The sequence below is a fragment of the Sphaeramia orbicularis genome, chromosome 16 (assembly GCF_902148855.1).
Source record: "Sphaeramia orbicularis chromosome 16, fSphaOr1.1, whole genome shotgun sequence".
In the NCBI taxonomy this organism is placed as follows: domain Eukaryota; kingdom Metazoa; phylum Chordata; class Actinopteri; order Kurtiformes; family Apogonidae; genus Sphaeramia; species Sphaeramia orbicularis.
In genome coordinates this window covers 48,930,539-48,953,301 of record NC_043972.1, presented here as the reverse complement: position 1 = coordinate 48,953,301, position 22,763 = coordinate 48,930,539, and the positions used below count along the sequence as shown (strand labels likewise).

At 37.2% G+C, this 22,763-nt stretch overlaps 1 long non-coding RNA gene across 1 annotated transcript; it reads right to left on the bottom strand.

Moving 5' to 3' along the window:
* Nucleotides 1–1,352: 1,352 nt before the first annotated feature.
* On the bottom strand, nt 1,353–22,524 carry LOC115435758 (uncharacterized). Its single transcript, XR_003937736.1, has 3 exons — nt 22,394–22,524; nt 4,861–4,865; nt 1,353–1,363 (listed from the first exon to the last, which is right to left on the bottom strand). It is a non-coding gene; the product is annotated as an uncharacterized LOC115435758 (long non-coding RNA).
* Between the last annotated feature and the right edge of the window lie 239 nt (nt 22,525–22,763).

Here is a 22,763-nt window from a genome sequence, read left to right as displayed (position 1 = left end):
AATAAAGTGCATTTCTCAGACATGAGGGTTTATATATGTATGTAGACAGACAGACAGACAGACAGACAGACAGATAGACAGACAGATAGATAGATAGATAGATAGATAGATAGATAGATAGATAGATAGATAGATAGATAGATAGATAGATAGATAGATAGATAGATAGATAGATGGACTTCTAGAACTGCAGTGGTATAAAATTAATGAAACCAACAGAATTGTTCATTTTTAATTGGAGTTTGTATGAAAATAAATTATCGGTTCATATTTCAGTATTATCAGACCTCTGTAGATCACACATTTGAATACATGGATCGATGTATTCACGTTTGCGTCAATAAGAGATGCATGTTAACCCATAAAGACCCACTGCTACTTTTCCAGCACTTCCCAAATGAATTACTCCCTATTTTTAACCTTTTTTATGTGATTTATCACCATTTTTTAAATAATATCCTATGCATTTTGCATTTTTTCAGAGTACATCAGGTGTTTTCCTGTACTTCCTGTAGTTCTTTCAGGTCTTATTCTTTTGCAGCGTCCTGTGTTCGATGTTGTCAAACAGTGTCAGGAGACAAATTGTGATGGAAGGATGTCATGATATTCGCCCATAAAGACCCAGTGCTGCTTCTGTGGCAGTTCCATAATGAATTTGTCTCTATTTTTAACCTTTCTCAAGTGATTTATCGTCATTTATGCTTTATATTTTGCATTTTTAAGTGAAAATCAGGTATTTTCCTATATTTAATGTACTGATGATGTAAATGTTCATTAAAGCTAAGAGTAAATTCAGGTTATTATATCAGAAACAGAGAAAACTGAGGAAAAAAGATTGTTTTTTCTACAAAATATATCATTAACTGAACATAAAAACAAGAATCTCCATCCACTGTCATTGAGCCAACTCCATGGGTTTTACTGGTGAATCAATGTTGTAGAAGATGACTGTGTTTTCATGTTCACTATGGAGCCTCTGAACATCCCAACAGGTCATATCTGATGACCATGAAAAGATGACAAACTGTATTTTACACCAATTATTTCAACATATTGATAGATTAAATGCTTCAGAAGTTATTAAACATGTTAGACCAGTAGATGCTTTTTAGGTCTTTATGGGTTAAGGTGGTTTGTGTTAAATCTTTACGGTCAGTGTCTAGAGGTTTGCAAAATACTTTACATTTTCAAAGCTGGTGAGTAAGCGATCTGGAAAAAAAAAAAAACATTATTATGATAAAAATATAATAGGCTGACTGTGCTGCAGACACTGTGGAAATGTGCTGATGTGGGCTTTACTCGACTGGAAACAGCACACATTAAACATTAAAACAGGTCATGGCTGTATTTAGAATAGGAAATGCTGTGTGGACAGCTGAGGGTGCAGCTGATGCCTGCACAAGTGTGTCCACCTCCCCTGGGAAGACCCTCCACCCGCACCACTGTACTTTGACCACCAGGGGGCAGTAGAAGACCACTGGGTAGCACCGCTTTCTCACATAAGATTTCCTGCTGAATTATTTAAGCTTGGAGATTCACTGGAGAGTTCAGTTTTCATATACACTTCAGAATTACTCATCTCTTCACAATAAAACGCTTGAATGCGTTTAATCTGAGTGACTCCATGCAGCCCAGCGTGACGGAACTGCATGAACGTTTTAGAAATGCACAGTTGTGTAGCGAGCCCATACAGGCATGAGGCGGCTACACTGAGCAGTCATTTAAAATAAAAAAAATAATAATTACACAATTTACTGTAATGGCTTCTTCTTAAGAATGAAATTTGCAATGAAATTGAAGTGTGAAATTATGGAAAAAATGTCGATTCAAATTTACTCTTTATAGAAATACTCTGAAATTCACATTTTCAACCTCAGTGTGTTATTGAAGGACATAACAAGACTGTATTACTTTTGAAATTTTTTTCACATTTTTAATTGTCATGTAGAAAATCAAGGTCAGTGAAATTACCATATTTGGTTCCTTGCCTGCAAGTCGCAAAAACAAAAAATAAATAAATAATAATAATTAAATTCAAGAAGTATAAATAAAAAGTGCAAGAGAAACACTTGCAATGTGAAAGGAACATGTATTTTAGAACATTAGAACATCACTTTTAGAATATTACAACATAAGTGCTGATCCAGACCCCTGCCCACATCCACATGATCCCTTTGAACATCAGTCCTTACATTAGTACCATTACTTCATGGTACCTAACAAAGCAGGTACACTCACTGTTCATGCAGAGGTGGACCTTACAGACCCTGCAGACCACATTGGACCTGACATTGTTCCCTGCTGTCCTCAGCAAAAATAGTCACTTGCCCAATAAAAGGTTAAGGCCCTACTGATAGTATCTTTTAGCTTTTCGCAGAGACTCCCTAGTCTAACAAAACTCAGGTCTGTATATTTAACTATTATTATTTACACACATATAACTGAACAACCCAACACAGAACAACTCAGTATGATGGCACTTGTCACTAATGGAAACTACTGGGCTTTGTGTTCATCTTGTGAACAACTGGTCTATTACATGATCCAGTTACCAGTGGTTGCTAGTGGTTACCAGCGGTCAGTATCAGTATGTTAAAACCATGTACAAGGATCTGTTCAAACGGTCTCAGATGAGTGCTGTGTCACTGGGGATGAAACTTAGATCTATCAGTTTGACCCAGGGCAGTGGCGGCTCGTCAATAGGGGGCACTAGGACACCGCCTCACCTGTGTCACATGAAGAAGATGACGATGGGAATCACATAAATTATGTTACAAAAACATGAATATTTAAATAAATGAGCTATACATGATACAGACAGTGAGTATTGTGTATAATCTGCATTCAAGTGGAGTTTTAAAGTGTTTTCAGTAGTTTAGTGAACAGTCACGTGTTTCCAGTTTGGGGCAAAAGGCTCTGCCTTTACCATAATACACTCTGGTTATAAATGGTGAGTGTAGAGTAGACCCCCTCCAATAATAGGGGTAGGAGAGCAAAAAATTGCGCCAAAGCACCGCCCACAGGATTAAACGTCACGTCCCAAAAAAAATCCAGAACTTCCTCAGAAATGGAATCAGCAAATAGGTCTGTATGTAATGCTTTAAAAAAAAGTTTTATTTATTTATTTCCCTCAACCTTATTAATCAAAATTCAATTAAATTTAATTCAGTTTTATTTGTAGAGCCCTGTATCACAACAAGGTTGCCTCACAGGGCTTTACAGAATTAGTTGGATATGAAAACAAACAGCAGTCAAATAAACAGTAGATGAAGGAAATGGATGAATGTCCTGGGCCTCCCCCATCTTTGGACCCTCCTTCTCGGCAAAGAAAAATTCCAAAAACCCAGAGGGAAAAGAGGAACCTCAGGGAGAACCACAGTGAAGGACAGATCCACTCCAATGGATGGACAGGCTGTAGATGCACCAGGACTGATGGACGTCCATTTGATGATGTAGTTCCAGTCTGGCCGTACATTCCAAAGATTCTCATAGAGCACAGGTGTCAAACATGCGGCCCGGGGGCCAAATCCGGCCCGCCAAAGGGTCCAGTCCGGCCTTTGGGATGAATTTGTGAAATGCAAAAATTACACTAAGATATTAATAATCCTTTTAGTTCAGGTTCTACATGCAGACCACTTCAATCTCAAGTGGGTCAAATCGGTAAAATACTATCATAATAACATATAAATAATGACAACTCCAAATTTTTCTCTTTGTAAATGTAAATATTTTCATGTATTTACACTAAAACAAAGTATAACTTCGCAAAAAATATGAATAACCTGAACAAATATGAACAACCTGAAATGTCTTAAGGGAAGTAAGTAGAATTTTAACAAGATTCTGTCTGTTATTAAATGTTTTGTACATTTGTAAGTTATAATGTACATGTGTAAATGATAAACTGAGGCAGAATATTGTTAAAATTACACTTATTTTTTCAGTTTGTTCATGTTATTCACATCTTTTGAAAGGACAGTTTGTAGATATAAACCTTTTCATAATGTAAATTTACTTTTTTTCCCCTCTGAATCACAGAGAAAAGTTTGGAGTTGACATTATTTATATATTTTTATGTTATTATTTTACTGGTTTAGCCCACTGCAGATCAAATTTAGCTGAATGTGGCCCCTGAACTAAAATGAGTTTGACACCCCTGCCACAGAGTAACGGTCTGTATGTAATACTACTGAACTGTGTACATGGGGCAGAACGGCTCAGTGGATCCCACAACTGGCTTTGATGTGGGAGGTGGGGGTTTGAATCCTGGTATTATCTCCTCCCTCACTTCGCCGCTCCTCATCAGCTACTGCCCAACTGCCGTCCTCCCCCTCATCAACCACCCCCCTCTCCACCTGTTGCTCACAGGTGTTCCCAGTCAACTGACCAGTGTTTAAGCAGCTCTGGTTCAGCTCCTCTTTCCCACATTGTCCACATACCTTCATGTGTTCTGTTCCTGCTTGACTTCTCGGTTCTGACCCCATCTGATTCCATTCACGTTTCTTCATCTCTGCCCCGCTAAGCCAACCCCCCCTTCTGTCCCTGACTACGATATCTGCTTTGGTTTGTTCTGTCTTTCATCTGCCTGTGATGGCGTGGTTCTTGCCGGTCCCTTCTTCCCTCAGCGCTGTTTTTTTCTGTCCACGTCTGTGTTTTCTGCATCGCCTCAGTGAAGGACCTGCCTTCCTTCTCTGTGGTTCTGACTCTTCAAACCCCCACTGATCCTGAGCCTTACACCTGCCCACCTGAGGTCTCTCACTGCCTGATCATTACCTGTGTGATAATTAATAAAAACTTTTGGAGCTGGTTATCTGTGTTGTATTTGGGTCCTCCATCCTGTACACCACCCGTTACAGATACGAGTTCTATCATTGACATCTTTTAACCCTTACGTTGATTTTCTGTGTTTTTAATGTCATGTGATCTACCTGTACTACCTCCACCCCTGGTCCAAATGCAGTGTCCATATTATCACTGGAAAAGACATTCACCAGGGACATGACTGACTTTAACAATAAAATAAACTTTTTTATTATATTTGTCTGAGAACTCTGTGACTCTCCCTTGCACACACACACACATATATATTACATACACATTAATAGTTTTAACCCAAATGTCAGTTCCAAATGAATTTTTCTCTCTATTCAACCTTTCTTAAGCCTTTTATCATCATTTATTATACTATTATCCTCTGTATTTTCCATTTTTAAGGGTGAATCATGTATTTTCCTTTATTTGATTCATTGATCATGTAGATGTTCATTAAAGCTCAGAGTAAATCCAAAGGTTATTATGTCAAAACAGAGAAAACTAAAGAAAAGTTGACTTTTTCAGCAAAGACGTCAGTAACTGAACATAAACAAAGTGTCTCCATCCATGTCATTTATCACTCCATGGGTTTTTTGGTTTTTCTACAATTTTGCTCAGTTTGTGGCTTATGGTTTTTTTTTGCTGTCATTTATTGTTTTGTTGAATTATTTCTCATTGTTGTTCATTTTATTGATCAGTTTGGCTGTTTTTGTTAATTTTATTGTTTATGTTTGTCCATTTTTTTTTTTTTTTTTGCTTTTTTATCACATCATTTATTTTTTTGCAAACATTTGATTAATTTTTGTTAATTTTATTTACAGGGTGGGGAAGCAAAATTTACAATGAACATTTAGTTGTTTTTTCTCAGCAGGCACTACGTCAATTGTTTAGAAACCAAACATATATTGATGTCATAATCATACCTAACACTATTATCCATACCTTTTCAGAAACTTTTGCCCATATGAGTAATCAGGAAAGCAAACGTCAAAGAGTGTGTGATTTGCTGAATGCACTCGTCACACCAAAGGAGATTTCAAAAATAGTTGGAGTGTCCATAAAGACTGTTTATAATGGAAAGAAGAGAATGACTATGAGCAAAACTATTACGAGAAAGTCTGGAAGTGGAGGAAGCAACAAAAACGTACCAAAGCTTTTATTAAAGCTCTCAAATCCCAAATCCTAAAGGATCCAACCAAATCCATGAGAAAAATGGCAATTGAATTTGAGGTAGACAACAAGACCGTTAGAAATGCAGTAAAATATGATTTGAAGATTTAAATTCTCATGACTTTAACTAATTGGTCATACACTGTCTTTCAATCCCTGCCTCAAAATATTGTAAATTTTGCTTCCCCACCCTGTATTATTTACACTAGTAGATGGTTTTGGTCAGTGAGGAATGCTTGGGTCTTTATGGATTAATAACACTCATATGGAAGCGCGGTGCAGTGGAAGGTCCTGGGTTTGATTCCAGCACCTGAATCAACCACCGCTGTGGGCTTTTCTGTCCCTGAGTCCACCTGGTTTCTCTTCAGAGACTCCAGCTTCCATCCAAATATGTCACTAGGCCAATCTGAAATCACCCATAGGTGCGGATGTGACTGTAAAAGGTTGTTCACCTGTAAATATCTGCACTGGAGCTGAAACCTGAATGCTGAAACGCTACTGACTTTGTGGTTGGTAGATAGGTGATGGGTGGAGCATCAGACCAAAACACAAAATGACAACATAAACATTATTTAGGGGCTGACACTTAGCTTTTCAAATGTGAATATTCTGACTGGACTACAACTGTCAGTGATATCAGTATTTGAAAAGAACAGGATTCCTTAATGTCTGGTGATACTCAGGGCCCTTTTATGATCACCTGGAACATAATTCTTACATACAGCTCCTTTAATATATACATTTCTCCAGTATGAATCAAGGTTATAACAGTTTTGGATTTTTCATTATAGTTTTGTTTCGTTTAGTTTTGACTTTTTTTTCTCTAATTCAGTTAGTTTTAATGAGTTTTTAGACCAGGTTTGCTAGTTTTTATTAGTTTTCGTTTTTTTTCTAAAAGCTTAGTTTTAATTTAGTTTTAGCTTTTTCGTATCTTTTATCTTCTTCTCCGTCAAATTCATATAAATCCCAGACAGGACTCTGCTGCTTTCTTCCAACTTTAGTCTCCACGTTTCCAGGTAGAGTGGGGACCAGAAGACGACTCCAAACAAGTGATGAGCAGTGACGGACCGTGAAGTGTCGCTAGCTAAAATTGCTCGAGCAAAATTAATCAACTTCATATCAATCCGACCTCGACAAAGCTGAAAACGAAGGGAATTTTATCTATAATTACCTCCGCCAAGGAGGTTATGTTTTTGCCAGGGTTTGTTTGTTTGTTTGTTTGTTTGTTTGTTTGTTTGTTTGTTTGTCTGTCCGTTAGTGTGCAACATAACTCAAAAAGTTATGGACAGATTTGGATGAAATTTTCAGGGTTTGTTGGAAATGGGATAAGGAAGAAATGATTCAATTTTGGTGGTGATCGGGGGTGGGGGGGCCCACGGGGGGGGCACTGATCAGCCTTGGCGGAGGTCTGCGCTCTCCGAGTGCTTCTAGTTTTTATAGGTTTTAGTTAGTTTTGTAAGCTCACAATACAGTTTCAGTTAGGTATCGTTTTTATCTTACCGGCCAACAGGTCGTAGGCTATTGTCGTCATGCGTCTGTCGTCGTCTGTCGTCCGTTACAAAAATTTCAGTCGTCTTCTTCTCCAAAACTACAATTCCGATAGACTTCAAACTTGGTATACAGCTTCTTTATGATGATATCAACAAAAACTTGAAGCACTCGGAGAGCGCAGACCTCCGCCAAGGCTGATCAGTGGCGCCCCCCGTGGGCCCCCCCACCCCCGATCACCACCAAAATTGAATCATTTCTTCCTTATTCCATTTCCAACAAACCCTGAAAATTTCATCCAAATCTGTCCATAACTTTTTGAGTTATGTTGCACACTAACGGACAGACAAACAAACAAACAAACAAACAAACAGACAAACAAACCCTGGCAAAAACATAACCTCCTTGGCGGAGGTAATTAGTGAAATTATTTGGATCCGGATCTGATTCTGGATTTGGTGCCACTTTGAAAAATTTCCCCATTATAACAGATAGGAAGTGGATCGATGCAATAACTCAGTAAATATAAATGATATTAAGTGTACATTTCTACAGTCCAGCCCTGATGGGGAGATGACCAAAACATAATGGCCACATGCTGATCAGGATCTTCTTCTGGATCCGGGAACTTACGGAAAATTTAACATGGGCTCTTATGGGGAAAAAATTTCAATCGTCTTTTTCTCCGAAACTACAGTTCTGATCAACTTCAAACTTAGTATACAGCTTCTGTATGATGATGTCAACACAAGGTATTGAAATTATTTGGATCCGGATTTCATTCTGGATTTGGTGCCACTTTGAAAAATTTTCCCATGATAACAGATAGGAAGTGGATTGATCCAATAAATCAGTATCAATGATATCAAGTTGGAATTTGAATTTTTTACAGATCTGATCGGAATAAGACCAAAACATTGGCTATTTCTGAAATATAATAAATACACATAACTGGGTGATAATAAATGGCATCTGGATACATTTCCCAAAGCTTTTAATTTGGCCGGTAAGCTACAGGGCCATTGGTCCTATTTATTCTTTTAATTACAGTTTTCTTTACCTCCGCCAAGGAGGTTATGTTTTTGCCAGCGTTGGTTTGTTTGTCTGTCTGTCTGTCTGCGTGCAAGATACCTCAAAAAGTTATGAACGGATTTGGATGAAAATTTCAGGAAATGTTGATACTGGCACAAGGAACAAATTATTAAATTTGGGTAGTGATGGGGGGGGGGCTGATCTGCCTTGGTGGAGGTCTGCGCTCTCCGAGTGCTTTTCTAGTCTTGTTTTTTTTTCAGTTAACAAAAATGTTTTTTCAATTCTAGTTTTCGTCATTTCGTTAGTTTTCGTTAACAACAATAACACCAGTATGAATGATCAGACTTTCTTTTTAAGGTTTGACAGCATCCACAGAATCTGTTCCTGAACCGATGAAAGCTTCAACCTGCATGAATAGACTCATCAGACGATTCAACAGATGAAGCAAATTCAATCAGGAGTCCAGTGACTTCTCCCAGACCTTGACGAGGACGGCGGCTAATGTCGAAGTGGGACGGCGATTAGGTTTGATGCGTTAAGGTGATGAGTCGACCAGACGGAGGCACACAAGGACAAACCAGGTGTTCGGTTGTCGTGGTAACGGCTGACAGGTCTTCATACATTGCGGAGTGTTTATGTGTGTTGTGCAAATGCCATTTTGTGCACTTCCTCTTTTGTTTTTCCCCTCTGTGCTGTAACAAATGGTTATTGTACTGTACTGTTTCCCTTCTCTTTATGATCACCCACCCACCCCCCCCTTCTCTGGTTTTTCTCTCAAACAATGGATCATAACCCAGACAGGAACCAGCTGCTTCAGCAATTACATTAATATCTGTCCTAGAGTTTATTGGTTCAGCCACCATTTTAATCAAGTCAGAGGACGTGAGGCGATCCCTCTCGGTAACAGATAACTCAGCCTCAATCTGCTTTGACTGAGCGACCATGTCATTCCTTTGCTATTAGCGTCGAGGCGTACAATGTTCCTCTTAAATGTTACATCCAGGCGAAGCAGCCGTGAGTTATGGTGTCAGATACGAAGCGAGCTCCGAGAGGCCGAGGAGAATTCAGCACCTCTAGAGCCCTTCCAATGTGCCTCTGAGCAAGCCAGGCTGGACAAATGGCCCCAGTGACTGCAGCGTTACATCAGCTGCTGTCACCGGGCGAACATTCAGGGGGAAGAAGGCGCCATTATGAGGCAGAGGATAAGTCGGAGTTTGTTTGGAGAGCTGGCGGAGGGGAAGCAAAATCCTGACAGCGCATTTGTGGCAGCGATCCAAACAGAGCCACAATGTTCAATGGCAAGAACAAGCCGTTATTGTGTCACATACTGTGGGCTGCACTGTGACATTGTCAGTAACTAACAGGTCATTCAGCACCATTTCCTTCCTGAAAACCTCTGCCAAGTCCACATTCTTACTGTCGGAGCACATCAGATAACAGCTTTTTCCAAAATAGAAATGATCCAGAGCTGGAATTTGTTGGATTGATTTTATTTGGAAAGAAAATATTATGTTGAAATCAAGACGGAAAATTAAAGACTTTAGATTGATCAGTTGACAAACCCAAACAGGCCCGTCTGCGGTTATTCAGCCCTAAAATAGGCTCATGTTTTTAAATGTTTACAGGTTTTTATTGAAGTAGAATGTTTTTGTTGAACTTTAGTGCTGCAGCTATTCATGATTTTTGTGTCAATTAATGTATTTTCTGGTCCATATCTTTTTTTGAGTTTTTCATATAACACAAAAGAATAAAAAATAAAAAGAATAAATACAAATATAAAGCAAGAAGCTGGAGAGATATGAATGGAAGGCAGCACCATGTTCAAGAAAAACAAAATACAGTTTCTGTTCCTTCACATATGTAACATGTCATTATGAACAACCATTGTCAATACATTGACACAAACCAGCATAGACAAGCACATAAACAAACAGTGCTATCAATCAATCTATGTATAGTATATATATCCTATTCGTTGTACGTATCTCTCATCTGTAGTATAGAGTTAGCTTGTGTATATTCTTTCTGTATATTTTGTTCATTTCAGGAGTTCTAGCATTACTTTAGTAGCACATGTGTATTAATATTTTATTCTGAAGCCCCCGCACAGTCCATTTTTCTTAACACTGTGATATTTGTATTTTATTTTATTGTTCTTATTCAGTCCCTTTTGCACTAACTGTTTTGCTGCTAAATTGAACTGAGCTGCTAAACTGATTTTCATTGTTCCTGTGACAGTGACAATATAGATCTATTCTATTCTATTAATGATTCTCTTCAATCCAATTAAACAGTAATTTGAAAAGGCAAAAAAAAGAGTAAAAATGTCAAAATGACTTCTCCTTTATTCCAAAACCAACTGAAACAACAACAAGAAACAAGATATAAATATTAACCAGACAGATTTATGGAGAAATAATTTGATATATGAAGTTTAACGACATAAAATACAATCATTAGCTACATCTGTATGTTCAAGTGGCTGTTAGAGCTGCAGCTGTTGATTAGTTTTGTAATCAATTAATCCATCAATAATTTTCTTTACCTTGATTAAATGATTATTTGAGTAGGTGAAAAAAATTGTAAAAATGTGAAACAGACGTGTGAAAATGACAAACAACTTGTCCTTTATTCCAGAACCAGCTGAAACAACAACCACAAAAAATATATTAGTATAATATATCTATATAGAAACAATAACAACAGTATAAAAGTATATGTAAAATATTTACAGATATAAACAATAATAAACAAGTCCAATAGCATCTACAAACAATATGTGCACTGCAGTCTACAACACATTTGGATCCAACTTATGAACAACTAAAGATGGAACTAACAAACAACTGAAATAAATAAAGACTAAAGTTTTTAATGTTTGTGTAAAGATTAAAAGTTTAAAGGAGTAAGTGATGGTTCTGATGTAGAAAAGTGAACATACAGACGTGTTCTACCTTTTCGTCCTCATCTCTTCTGAGTTATGCTCTATATTGTTTGTGTTGATCCTGGGGTCATGTGCATCACAATAAGTGTCCATGTGAAACACAACAGTGGAACCAATGTTTATCTGCAGTGAAATTAAGAAACAAAGCTTTAATTCAGGAAAACTGTAATCAAATAATTTATTTCATCATTTCAGTTCTATTAAACTTATTGCTGTGTTAAGGATTTTGGAATGTGTTAAGTATCAACAAATATTCAACTAAAAATTGACATTCATGACTATCAGAAGACCTGTTCAGGAGCTGTTCATTCTGTTGCTTAGTTATTTCCTATTGTATGTGTGATGCACTCAATGTGTTTGATCACATTTGTGAAATTTAGATTTTGTTTTCATTTGATGCAGCAAAACAGATACCGTAATTTCTGAGCTATTAGCCGCACTCACCAAATTTTAAAAGAAAAAAACATTTGTACATAGATAGGCCACGCCCGACTATAAGCCGCTGGTGTCCACATTGTAACATGAGATATTTGCACTGAAAGATGGCAAACCGAAAGATTATTCAAATATTTATTTTAATATCTTCACTACTTTTTTCCAAACAGTGCCTGTAACACGGCAGTAAAACGGCAAGAACACAGCTGGTTCAAAAACCCAGAAAAGTCATTGATCGCTATCTTCATCTTCCTTCTGTGCATTGAAACCACTGAAGTCATCTTCTTCCGTGTCAGATTTGAACAGCCTCAGAAAGGCTCCGTCACACACCTTCTCAGTCTCTCTTCCGTTGTTGCTCTCAATGGCACTTCGGTGCAGCAGCTCTATTTCCTTCAGATTGATTGCTTTTAACTTCGAAGCTGCATCATATGCATTTCTTCATGTGTTTTCCATGATGAGTGTTTGTGCATGACACGCAAAATGATTGTTAAGTTTTGCTTAAATCTTCTCCTCTTTGCATCACCTCCACCTGTCTGTCTTGCTTTTGCGCTTCCTGCTAGAGCGCCCCCTGGAGGCCGTTAGCCTGTAAAAATCTATACATGAGCCTCATTGTTGAATAAGCCGCAGGGTTCAAAGCATGAGAAAAAAGTAGTGGCTTATAGTCCGGAAAGTACGGTATTTCATTGTCATTGTGAATTTAAAAGAAGAATAATATATTTTATATTTACGTTAATTAAAGGTCCTCCGCTCAGAGGCAGTTTGGGAAGAGAAACGTGCGATTTGTGTCTTCACTCCTAAGAGCCTTTCACCTGTGGTGTTCAGGTTAGTACACTCTGAAAAACAGACAAAAGTAACAGTGAGAAGCTAGATGTTTTGCAGATTCAGACCATATTCACTTCTTTCTGGCTCCTGAACACATAAATGATTAATATTTTACTGTAATGTTTCAGTGTTTACCTGGTAAAACTTTCAGTGAGTGAAGTGTATTTTGCACAGTGTTTTGAAGAGATGTGTAAAGGTTTAATTCAAAGAGAAAAGCTTTATTACATGTGTAGGACGTGTTTAGTAGGTCAACCAAACTAAACCAAACTAGACCAAATTAAACTAAACTAAACCAAACAAAAACCAAACTACACCAAACTAAACTAAACCAAGCTAAACTAGACCAAACTAAACCAAAACCAAACAAAAACTAAACCAAGCTAAACTAGACCAAACTAAACCAAACTAATCCAAAGTAAACCAAAACCAAACAAAAACTAAACCAAGCTAAACTAGACCAAACTAAACCAAACTAATCCAAAGTAAACCAAAACCAAACAAAAACTAAACCAGACCAGACTAAACTAAACTAAGCTAAACTACACAAAACTAAACCGAACTACTTCAAACTAATCCAAACTAAACAAAACCAAACCAAAACCAAAGTAGACCAAACTAAACCAAACCCAACTAAACCAAACTAGACCAAACTAAGCAAAACCAAGCTAAACTAGACCAAACTAAACCGAACTAAATCAAACCAAACTAAACCTAAACCAAACAAATGAAACTAGACCAAACTAAACTAAACTAAACCAAACCAAACTAAACCAAACTAGACCAAAATAAACTGAACTAAACTAAACTAAACTAAACTAAACTAAACTAGACCAGAATAAGTTCTTCTGTCTTTATATTCTGTCTCGTGGTTTGAGTCAGCAGCAGAGCGCTAAAGAACATGTGTATTTTCAAATTCAGTTTTCTTTTTTTTTTTTTCCACTGCTGTCGACTCCTGCAGCTTTAACTGTGATGAGACTGTGTCGTGTCCTGGAACTCGAACGCAGCATGTCCTCATGTCTCATGACCCACGCCATCACGGGTGTTTGTCCCAGTTTGGCCAATGGACACCACTGTCAAGAACCAGTAAAAACTAGGGATGAAACTGTGACTAACTGATTTTTATGAATGAATACTGAGAATATTCAGCTCTTGTCGTTATCCAGGAATGGATTTGGGTCCTCTGTACAAGAGGTTCACAGCTTCACTTAAAATGAAAAAAAACAAAACAAAACAAAATCAAAAAAAAAAAAAAACGTCAACTGATGAGGACATTCCATAAAAAAAGGATCTGAAAAACTTGGACTTTGCTGTTTCCAAACGGGACAATTATTTACTGTAAAAATAAATAAATAAATAAAATCCAAAACTTTTACTTTCCTGGGTCTCAGGAGGATATGGCAGTGTCGGAAGCAGAATCAGCAGGAAAGAAATGATCAATACTACAGAAAAATATATACATATAAATATATATAAAGCTCTAAATATACACATGTAGTTATAAATATATACCAAATATATGAATTAAAACACTCTATTACACAGGTGACAAACATGCAGCTCGGGGGCCAAATCCGGCCCGCCAAAGGGTCCAATCTGGCCCGTAGGATGAATTAGTGAAATGCAGAAATTACACTGAAGATATTAACAATCAGTGGTGTAAAAATCATTTTAATTCAGGTTCCACATACAGATCTCAGTTGGGTCAGATCAGTAAAATAGTATCATAATAATTTATAAATAATGACAACTGCAGATTGTGTAGCTTTGTTTTAATGAAAAAAAGTAAAATTACATGAAAACGTTTACATTAATAAACTATCCTTTTACAAAAAATGTGAATAACCTGAACAAATATGAACAACCTGAAATGTCTCAAGAGAAGTAAATGCAATTTGAACCAACATTATACCTGGTTCGACATGTTTTGTGTATTTGTAATTGTAATGTAAGTTGTAATGCACATGTGTAAATGATGAAGTGATAAACTGAGGCAGAATATTGTTAAAATTGTGCTTGTTTTTCTTAAGACATTTCAAGTTGTTCATGTTACTCAGATTTTTAAGGAAATGCTGTAGATGTAAATATTATCATAACTGTACTTTTTTCACTGTTATTATTTTACTGGTCCGGCCCACTTGAGATCATATTGGGATGAAAGTGGCCCCTGAACTGAAATGAGTTTGACACCCCTGCTCTATTAAAACACTATTAGAACAAGCAATTTGTACAAAATGTACCAGACAAATATTATCAATATGATAAATAAAAGAAACATTTATAAATAAGTGTGTAATTATAATTATGTGGATATAAGGTACAGGGGTTGGACAAAATAATGGAAACACCTTCACCTCAAGATGATAATGCCCCAATCCATACAGCTAGAATTGTTAAAGAATGGCATGAGGAACATTCTAATGAAGTTGAGCATCTCGTATGGCCGGCACAGTCCCCAGACCTCAACATGATTGAGCATTTATGGTCAGTTTTAGAGATTCAAGTAAGACGTCGATTTCCACCGCCATCGTCTCTAAAAGAGTTGGAGGGTATTCGAACTGAAGAATGGCTTAAAATTCCTTTGGAAACAATTCACAAGTTGTATGAATCAATACCTCGGAGAATTGAAGCTGTAATTGCCGCAAAAGGCGGACCTACACCATATTAAATTATATTTTGTTGATTTTTTAAGGTGTTTCCATTATTTTGTCCAACCCCTGTAGAATTAAACAGTCTCATGGCCGCAGGCAGATATGATTTGTCGTGTTGTTCAGTGGTACAATTGAGTGGTATCAGATGTCTCCCTACTATGCAGATGATCCAACAGTTTTGGATTATGTAAAACGCGTCCCAACCTGCTGTTGTCACTGAAGACACATGAGCACAGACTGGGGTGATACACACTCACAGGAATGTCACAGAACTTTGTATTTGTTCTGTGGAAATGAAAAGTAAAAATTACCGTTCCCACCAAAACCATGACTCATATCGCAATCACACGTTGATGTATCTGTGAACCACAGCTGAGGAGGGTGTCATGGGTAACAAAGGAATCGCTGTTCACATCAGCCGACTAGAACAGAACAGACAGTGATTGGTCGATGGGGGCAAGTGTGAAACATGCAAATGTTACGTAAACTGTCAGCTGTGTCTGTCATAGTCCAGGACTGGAACCACAGAATATTAACCCATAAACGCCTGAAAAAAATCTACTGGGAATCAAAACCATCTACTGATGTTTAAGAGCTGTGGATCCACTTATACTAATAATACATGTAATAATTGGTGTAAAATACAGTTTGTCATCTTTTCATGGTCATCAGATTTGACCCATTTGGACGTTCAGAGGCTCCGTAGTTACCGTGGAAACACTGTCATCTACAACATTGATTCATCAGTAAAACCCATAGAGTTGGATCAATGACAGTGGCTGGACACACTGGGTTTATGTTCAGTTATTGATGTCTTTGCTGAAAATGTGACTTTTTCTTCAGTTTTCTGTTTTTGATCAAATAACCTTTAATTTACTCTAAGTTTTCATGAACATCTATGTTGAATGTAGGAAAATACAGTTACAGAAAAAACTAGAAGCACTCAGAGAGCGCAGACCTCCGCCAAGGCTGATCAGTGGCCCCCCCCGTGGGCCCCCCCACCCCCGATCACCACCAAAATTTAATCATTTCTTCCTTATCCCATTTCCAACAAACCCTGAAAATTTCATCAAAATCTGTCCATAACTTTTTGAGTTATGTTGCACACTAACGGACAGACAAACAAACAGACAAACAAACCCTGGCAAAAACATAACCTCCTTGGCGGACGTAATTATTAGACCATCAAAAGTCATCAAAAACAATGGTTAAGCAATCAAGTACTAACTCCTGTGTGTATCATGTGACTAAAACAGACAGAAAAGAAAACACAGAATGCCTAAAAGCACTGTTTTTGTCAGTACAATGCCATAGCTACTGATGTAAGAACTGAAGTGATTTTGGTTATTATCAAGAAAACATGGAAAACGGCAAGATATCAGCTCTGAAATTAAACTCTTATGAGCTGTTTTTGTTATTATCATTATATTTGTCCAAACAAATGTACCTTTAGTTGCACCAGGCATTAAAATAAACAAGAAATTAAAGAAAACAAGGGGTGGTCTAATATTTTTTTTCCGCGACTGTACATGAGTTAAGGTAAAAAATGCAAAATACAGAGGATAATATTATAATAAATGGAAGTCACTTATGAAAGTTTAAGTGGAGAAAACAATTCATTTGAAAACTACCACAAAAGTAACACTGGGTTTTTATGAGTTAACCAAAAAATAAAACAAAACAAAAAACTAAACAAAACACACAAACACACAGAAAACATTAAAATAAGAGTACATGGTAATTCGATGCTCTGTTCAGTCGCCCTTCGGAGCCTTTAAAGAAAAACACTCAAGTCTTTACTTCCAATAAAACATCTCATGCTTTAACAAGGGAACTTGTAAAATGGATGGATGAGTATTGGTGAACAGAGTTTCCATCCATTAACTGTGTCTTGACGTGGTCTTGGCGAACATGGCCTCGTCCGTGCAGCTGATCCGGTGAATCCTGTTTCGCTGTTTGAGCCTGAAGTATCTGCGTCCATCTGCGTTGACTGAAGCTCCTCTGAACACTGCCTGGACTGTATCTGCCTCCTGTGAGCATCCTTTAACGGCGCCGTGGGGCTCATGACTCGGTCATGATCGCAGCGACGCTCAATCTGCTGCAAAAGCACTAAGTGCTGAAGAAGAGCAAGCGCTTTCTTTGCACAAAGGGGAAGGCCGGTGCTCTGGGACAGGCAGTTTAGTGACTAGTAGAGCATGAAATATTCACTAAGAAGAGATCTGAAGGGTGGAAAAGGGAAGTGGAGCTGATGGACGTCGGGCCCGGATGCCTCCAGACAGAGACATCAGAGCAGAGACGCAGAAACTAGTGCAGGTGTTACAGAAGAATGCAGTGATTGTCGTGAAATGTGGTCGGTGCGACGTCTTATTAAAGGAGCCTTTAAAGCAGCAGGAAGCAGTGTCTGAAGGCCCCGTCATAGCTGATCTATGAGGAACTGACAGAAAGAACAGCCCAGTCAAACACACTTCCCTGTTTTCTCTTCTTTACTTACACTTGGATGAAGCCAGTTCCTGGTTGAAGCCATAACGCTTTACATTTTGGACAGTTTTTACACTGTTCCTGCATGTGTGTTGTGTTATTTCTCAGACTCTAAGAAGTGACCTGAATCTGTCCCGGTAGTGTCTACTTTTGAGGGAAATGTCATAGAGGTGGTTCATGTGTATAAGTATCTTGGTGTCTTGACTGATGACTCCCTCACTTTCAGGACCCACATTGAAAACCTGGTAAAGAAGTTAAAGCTTAAAGTGGGCTTTTACTTTTGAAATAGGTTGTGTTTTCCTTTTGATGTAAAAAAGCGCCTTGTCACTGCCACTTTTTTATCAGTGTTAGATTATGGAGATGTACTTTATATGAACACATCGTCCAAGTATCTTCAAATGATTGACACAGTCTATCATGCTTCTCTGAGGTTTATTACTAATTCTAAAACCATGACACATCATTGTGAGTTGTATTCCAGAGTGGGTTGGCCTGTTCTGTCCACTAGGAGGCTGGGACACTGGCACACCTTCATTTACAAGGCCATACTTGGGTTACTGCATTCCTATATCTGTGGTTTAATAACAAGAGGAAGTGTTGATTCTCATTGTCTGCAATTGAATGAGCATTTGTTCCTCTTTGTGCCATTCGCCCGTACAGAGCTGGGAAAAAGGGCATTTGTACAGGGTGGGGAAGCAAAATTTACAATGAACATTTAGTTGTTTTTTCTCAGCAGGCACTACGTCAGTTGTTTTGAAACCAAACATATATTGATGTCATAATCATACCTAACACTATTATCCATACCTTTTCAGAAACTTTTGCCCATATGAGTAATCAGGAAAGCAAACGTCAAAGAGTGTGTGATTTGCTGAATGCACTCGTCACACCAAAGGAGATTTCAAAAATAGTTGGAGTGTCCATAAAGACTGTTTATAATGGAAAGAAGAGAATGACTATGAGCAAAACTATTACGAGAAAGTCTGGAAGTGGAGGAAACAACAAAAAACGTACCAAAGCTTTTATTAAAGCTCTCAAATCCAAAATCCCAAAGAATCCAACCGAATCCATGAGAAAAATGGCAACTGAACTTGAGGTAGACAACAAGAACGTTAGAAATGCAGTAAAATATGATTTGAAGTTAAAATCTTACACAAGAACACCAAAACACTTGTTGACAACAGCAACAAATCCAACTTTAGCAATTTTTGGGAATCATGTTTATGCCCGCCTTCTAGCCCAGATCTAAACCCTCTGGATTATGCTATTTGGGGCGTTTTAGAACATGCTACCAATAGAACATCACACAGCAATGTCGACTTTCTTAAAGATACTATTAAAGAAGAATGGGAGAAGTTGTCACTCGAATATTTGAGGAACACTTGCGCAAGTTTCAGGAAGTGTGTGAAGGCAGTTATTGAGAAAGAAGGAGGACACATAGAATAAAAACATTTTCTATTATGTAAATTTTCTTGTGGCAAATAAATTCTCATGACTTTCAATAAACTAATTGGTCATACACTGTCTTTCAGTCCCTGCCTCTAAATATTGTAAATTTTGCTTCCCCACCCTGTATACTCTGCTCTGTCCACATGGAATATGTTGCTAAAAGACTGGAAACTGTCTGAACTGATCTCCCTGAATGCTTTTAAATCCAAACTCAAAGTGCTGGAGAACAGCTCAGTGACTTGCACGTGTTTTTCATAGGTTGAATTGTCCTGTAAATTATTGTTTGTTGGAACTGTATGAGGTAACTGCATGTTGTAACTGTGTGTTGTGTTTCATGCTGTCTCTTGGCCAGGACTGCCTTGGAAAAGAGGTTCTTAATCTCAATGGGATCTTTTTACTGGTTAAATAAAGGTTAAATAAAAAAAATAAATAAATAAAATAAAAATTTCAGCTCAGTCCATATGGTGATTATGGATGAAAATGGCTGAAACATAAACAGAATTATTCCACAACTATTTCCATGTTGTTTCAGGCTGTTTGACCTTGGACTAGAACTCTGTTAATAACACTAGGGCTGAGCACGTCAATCTAAATATTGATGCTATTAATACTAAGGTGAGTATCAGTATCGGATCAATACTAGCGTGACGGGATCGATACTTTAGTTGCAGTTTCTTTTCTATGCATCCAGCAAATTACACAAATTTCCTCACAAAGTTCATGTGACCAATATTTTTATTACATTATTGCTTTTTTTGTTATTTTGCACTAGTTCCTTAATTGTGTGTAGTAAAAGGTAAAACAGGAATTATTTTATTATTTTTATTTATTAGAATTTTTTATACTGTTAAATTGTTTTATATTGTAGTTAGTTAATAAAAAAAAAAAGAAACATGCATATTTGCCTAAAATCTTTGTTCTGTGTTTTATTATAATCATAATCTTTTAACTAAAGGAAAAATCACAAAATTATTCAATGATCATGACATTTCAAGTAAAAAGTATCGGTATTGATATCGGCAATACCAGCTCTTTAATTACCTAGTATCAGGTCGATTCCAAAATCCCCAGTATCACCCACCCTTAAATGACACCATCTCTTTATTCCTCCTTTAGTGGCTTCGTTTTACCCAGTCTGTCACAAAGACCCATAATGCAACAGTCAATATACAGTACTGTATTCACACTAGAAATTAAATCTGACATTGTTTTTACAGATATACTAAAGCCAGATTACAAAAGTACCTCTAAAACAGGTATCACAGTCCTTTTAGTGTGTGTCTGTTTGATATTTCAGGACTATTATTACAGATATTTGATTGAATATCTCATCTATGTCTGTCTGTCTGATCATTTTGTCACTGAATTAAAAACCAGCTTCATTAAAATGTATGAACCAGTGCTGTCAAACCTACTGATACGCAGGTAACAATAGTTTTAAATGGTGTTTGACAATATAATTAGTATTTTTGCTCATGGTTTCACTAACCTGTGGCTTTGGATCGTTAAAACCCTCAGCACAGATTGCCAGTGTAGTGAGTATATCTCAGTGTATTTATAATGATGTTTTAATGTCCATCTGTACTAAAGTGTTTGTTTTGACTCCGCACAGTTTGTGTAACACGTCGTTTTGCTGCTGATGAAGAAATAATGAATTAATGTAAATGCTGTGGTTGTCACAGATGCATGTACAGGAAAACACAGCTGCTGATTTACTGTCCTTTCACCTTCATACTGAAAATATTGTACTATCAGTCCAGAATGATGCAATCTATTGTCGCCGTTTGGTGGAAACCTCTTATATCCAAAACAGTTATATAGGAAACTGAAAAAACAATGTATATTCTAAATAAATGAATGGACTTAACCCAGAAAGACCCAGTGGTACTTTTATGGCAGTACCCGAATGTATTTTTCTCTATATTTAATCTTTCTTACGTGATTTATCACCATTTATTTTAATATTATCCTCTTTTATTTTAAGTTTTTTCAGTGTAAATCATGAATTTTCCTACGTTTACTTCACTGATCATGTAGATGTTGAAAAAGCTCAGAGTTGATTCAAAGGTTATTATATCAAATCAGAAAATAAAATTAGGAAAAAGTCACTTTTTCAGCAAAAATATCATTGACTAAACCAGTGGTTCTCAATCTTTTTCTGTCGACCCCCCTTTGACAGATGAAAAATCTCCAGACCCTCCTCAACCCCAACAACATTGTAACAGTGGTGCAGTTATAACTTTTATTGAAAGAAACATCAAAATTGTAATAATACTATTTGCTTTTCCTTGAATAATTTGTTGAACAAGTTAAAACTGACTTAGATTTTTGCTTGAACAATACAAATAAACTCAACCAGACTGCTCCCTGAGACAATAATTTTCCAAATAAAAATATGAAATGTGCAATTATCTCACAACTATGACAATAAAGTTGTTTTTTTTTAGAACAACGAACACATTTTGGTAACAAAGATGAACATTTGAACAATATCAGTGACTGCAACATGCACATCTCAGAACACTAAAGTGTAAACTGTACAAACTGTACAGAAACATTGCACATTTTTCTTTTCAGTCCAATCCTTGTCCATTCTCCAAACCTAAACTCTTTATCTAGTCTAGCGATAGATCACCATGACAGTAGATTCATTTGTTGTACGTCCCTAAAATGAGTCCTGGCGCTCCAACGCTAAAACATTAGTTCCACCTGATACATGTTCTAACCTGAAGAAAAAAAAAACACCCAGGAGATAACCAATGCCCTCCTGGTAAGCCTTTGCACCTCTCCTAGGGGCCCGCACCACAGTTTGAGAAACACTGGACTAAACATAAACCCAGTGTGTCCATCCACTGTCATTGATCCGACTCCATGGGTTTTACTGGTGAATCAATGTTGTAGAAGATGACGGTGTTTCCACGTTCACTACGGAGCCTCTGAACGTCCAAATGGGTCATATCTGATGACCATGAAAAGATGACAAACTGTATTTTACACCAATTATTTACATGAATTGATAGGATTAGTGGATCAACAGGCATTAAACAGTTTAGATCTGTAGATGCTTTTGGTCGAGTGTGTGTTTGGGTTTTTATGGGTTAACAGATGTAGTCACAAGCTGTTTTCAACAGTTTTTATTGGTTAAATATTTGTAAAACTGTCAGGCCAACATGAAAAATGACCATTAGAATTATTTCATGACAACAAAAAAAAAGACCAAAATGGACTTACGAGGTTTCTGCCTGACAGCGAAGATATGCTAAGTTTATAGTGAGACGTCAACAGACACTGCCTGTTCTGCCAGAAACCAGAGAAAACTGAAGGAAACGTCTCATAGTTTGGATGAAACTGAACTGTATTTTGTAAGTGTCATAAGTTTCTACCTCATTCGACCGTCCCATGGTTCTGTTGGTTCTGTTGGTTCTATTGTCACATTCTAATATAAACCTCCACTTTACAAAGGTTATCTCCAGAAAACGCTTTCA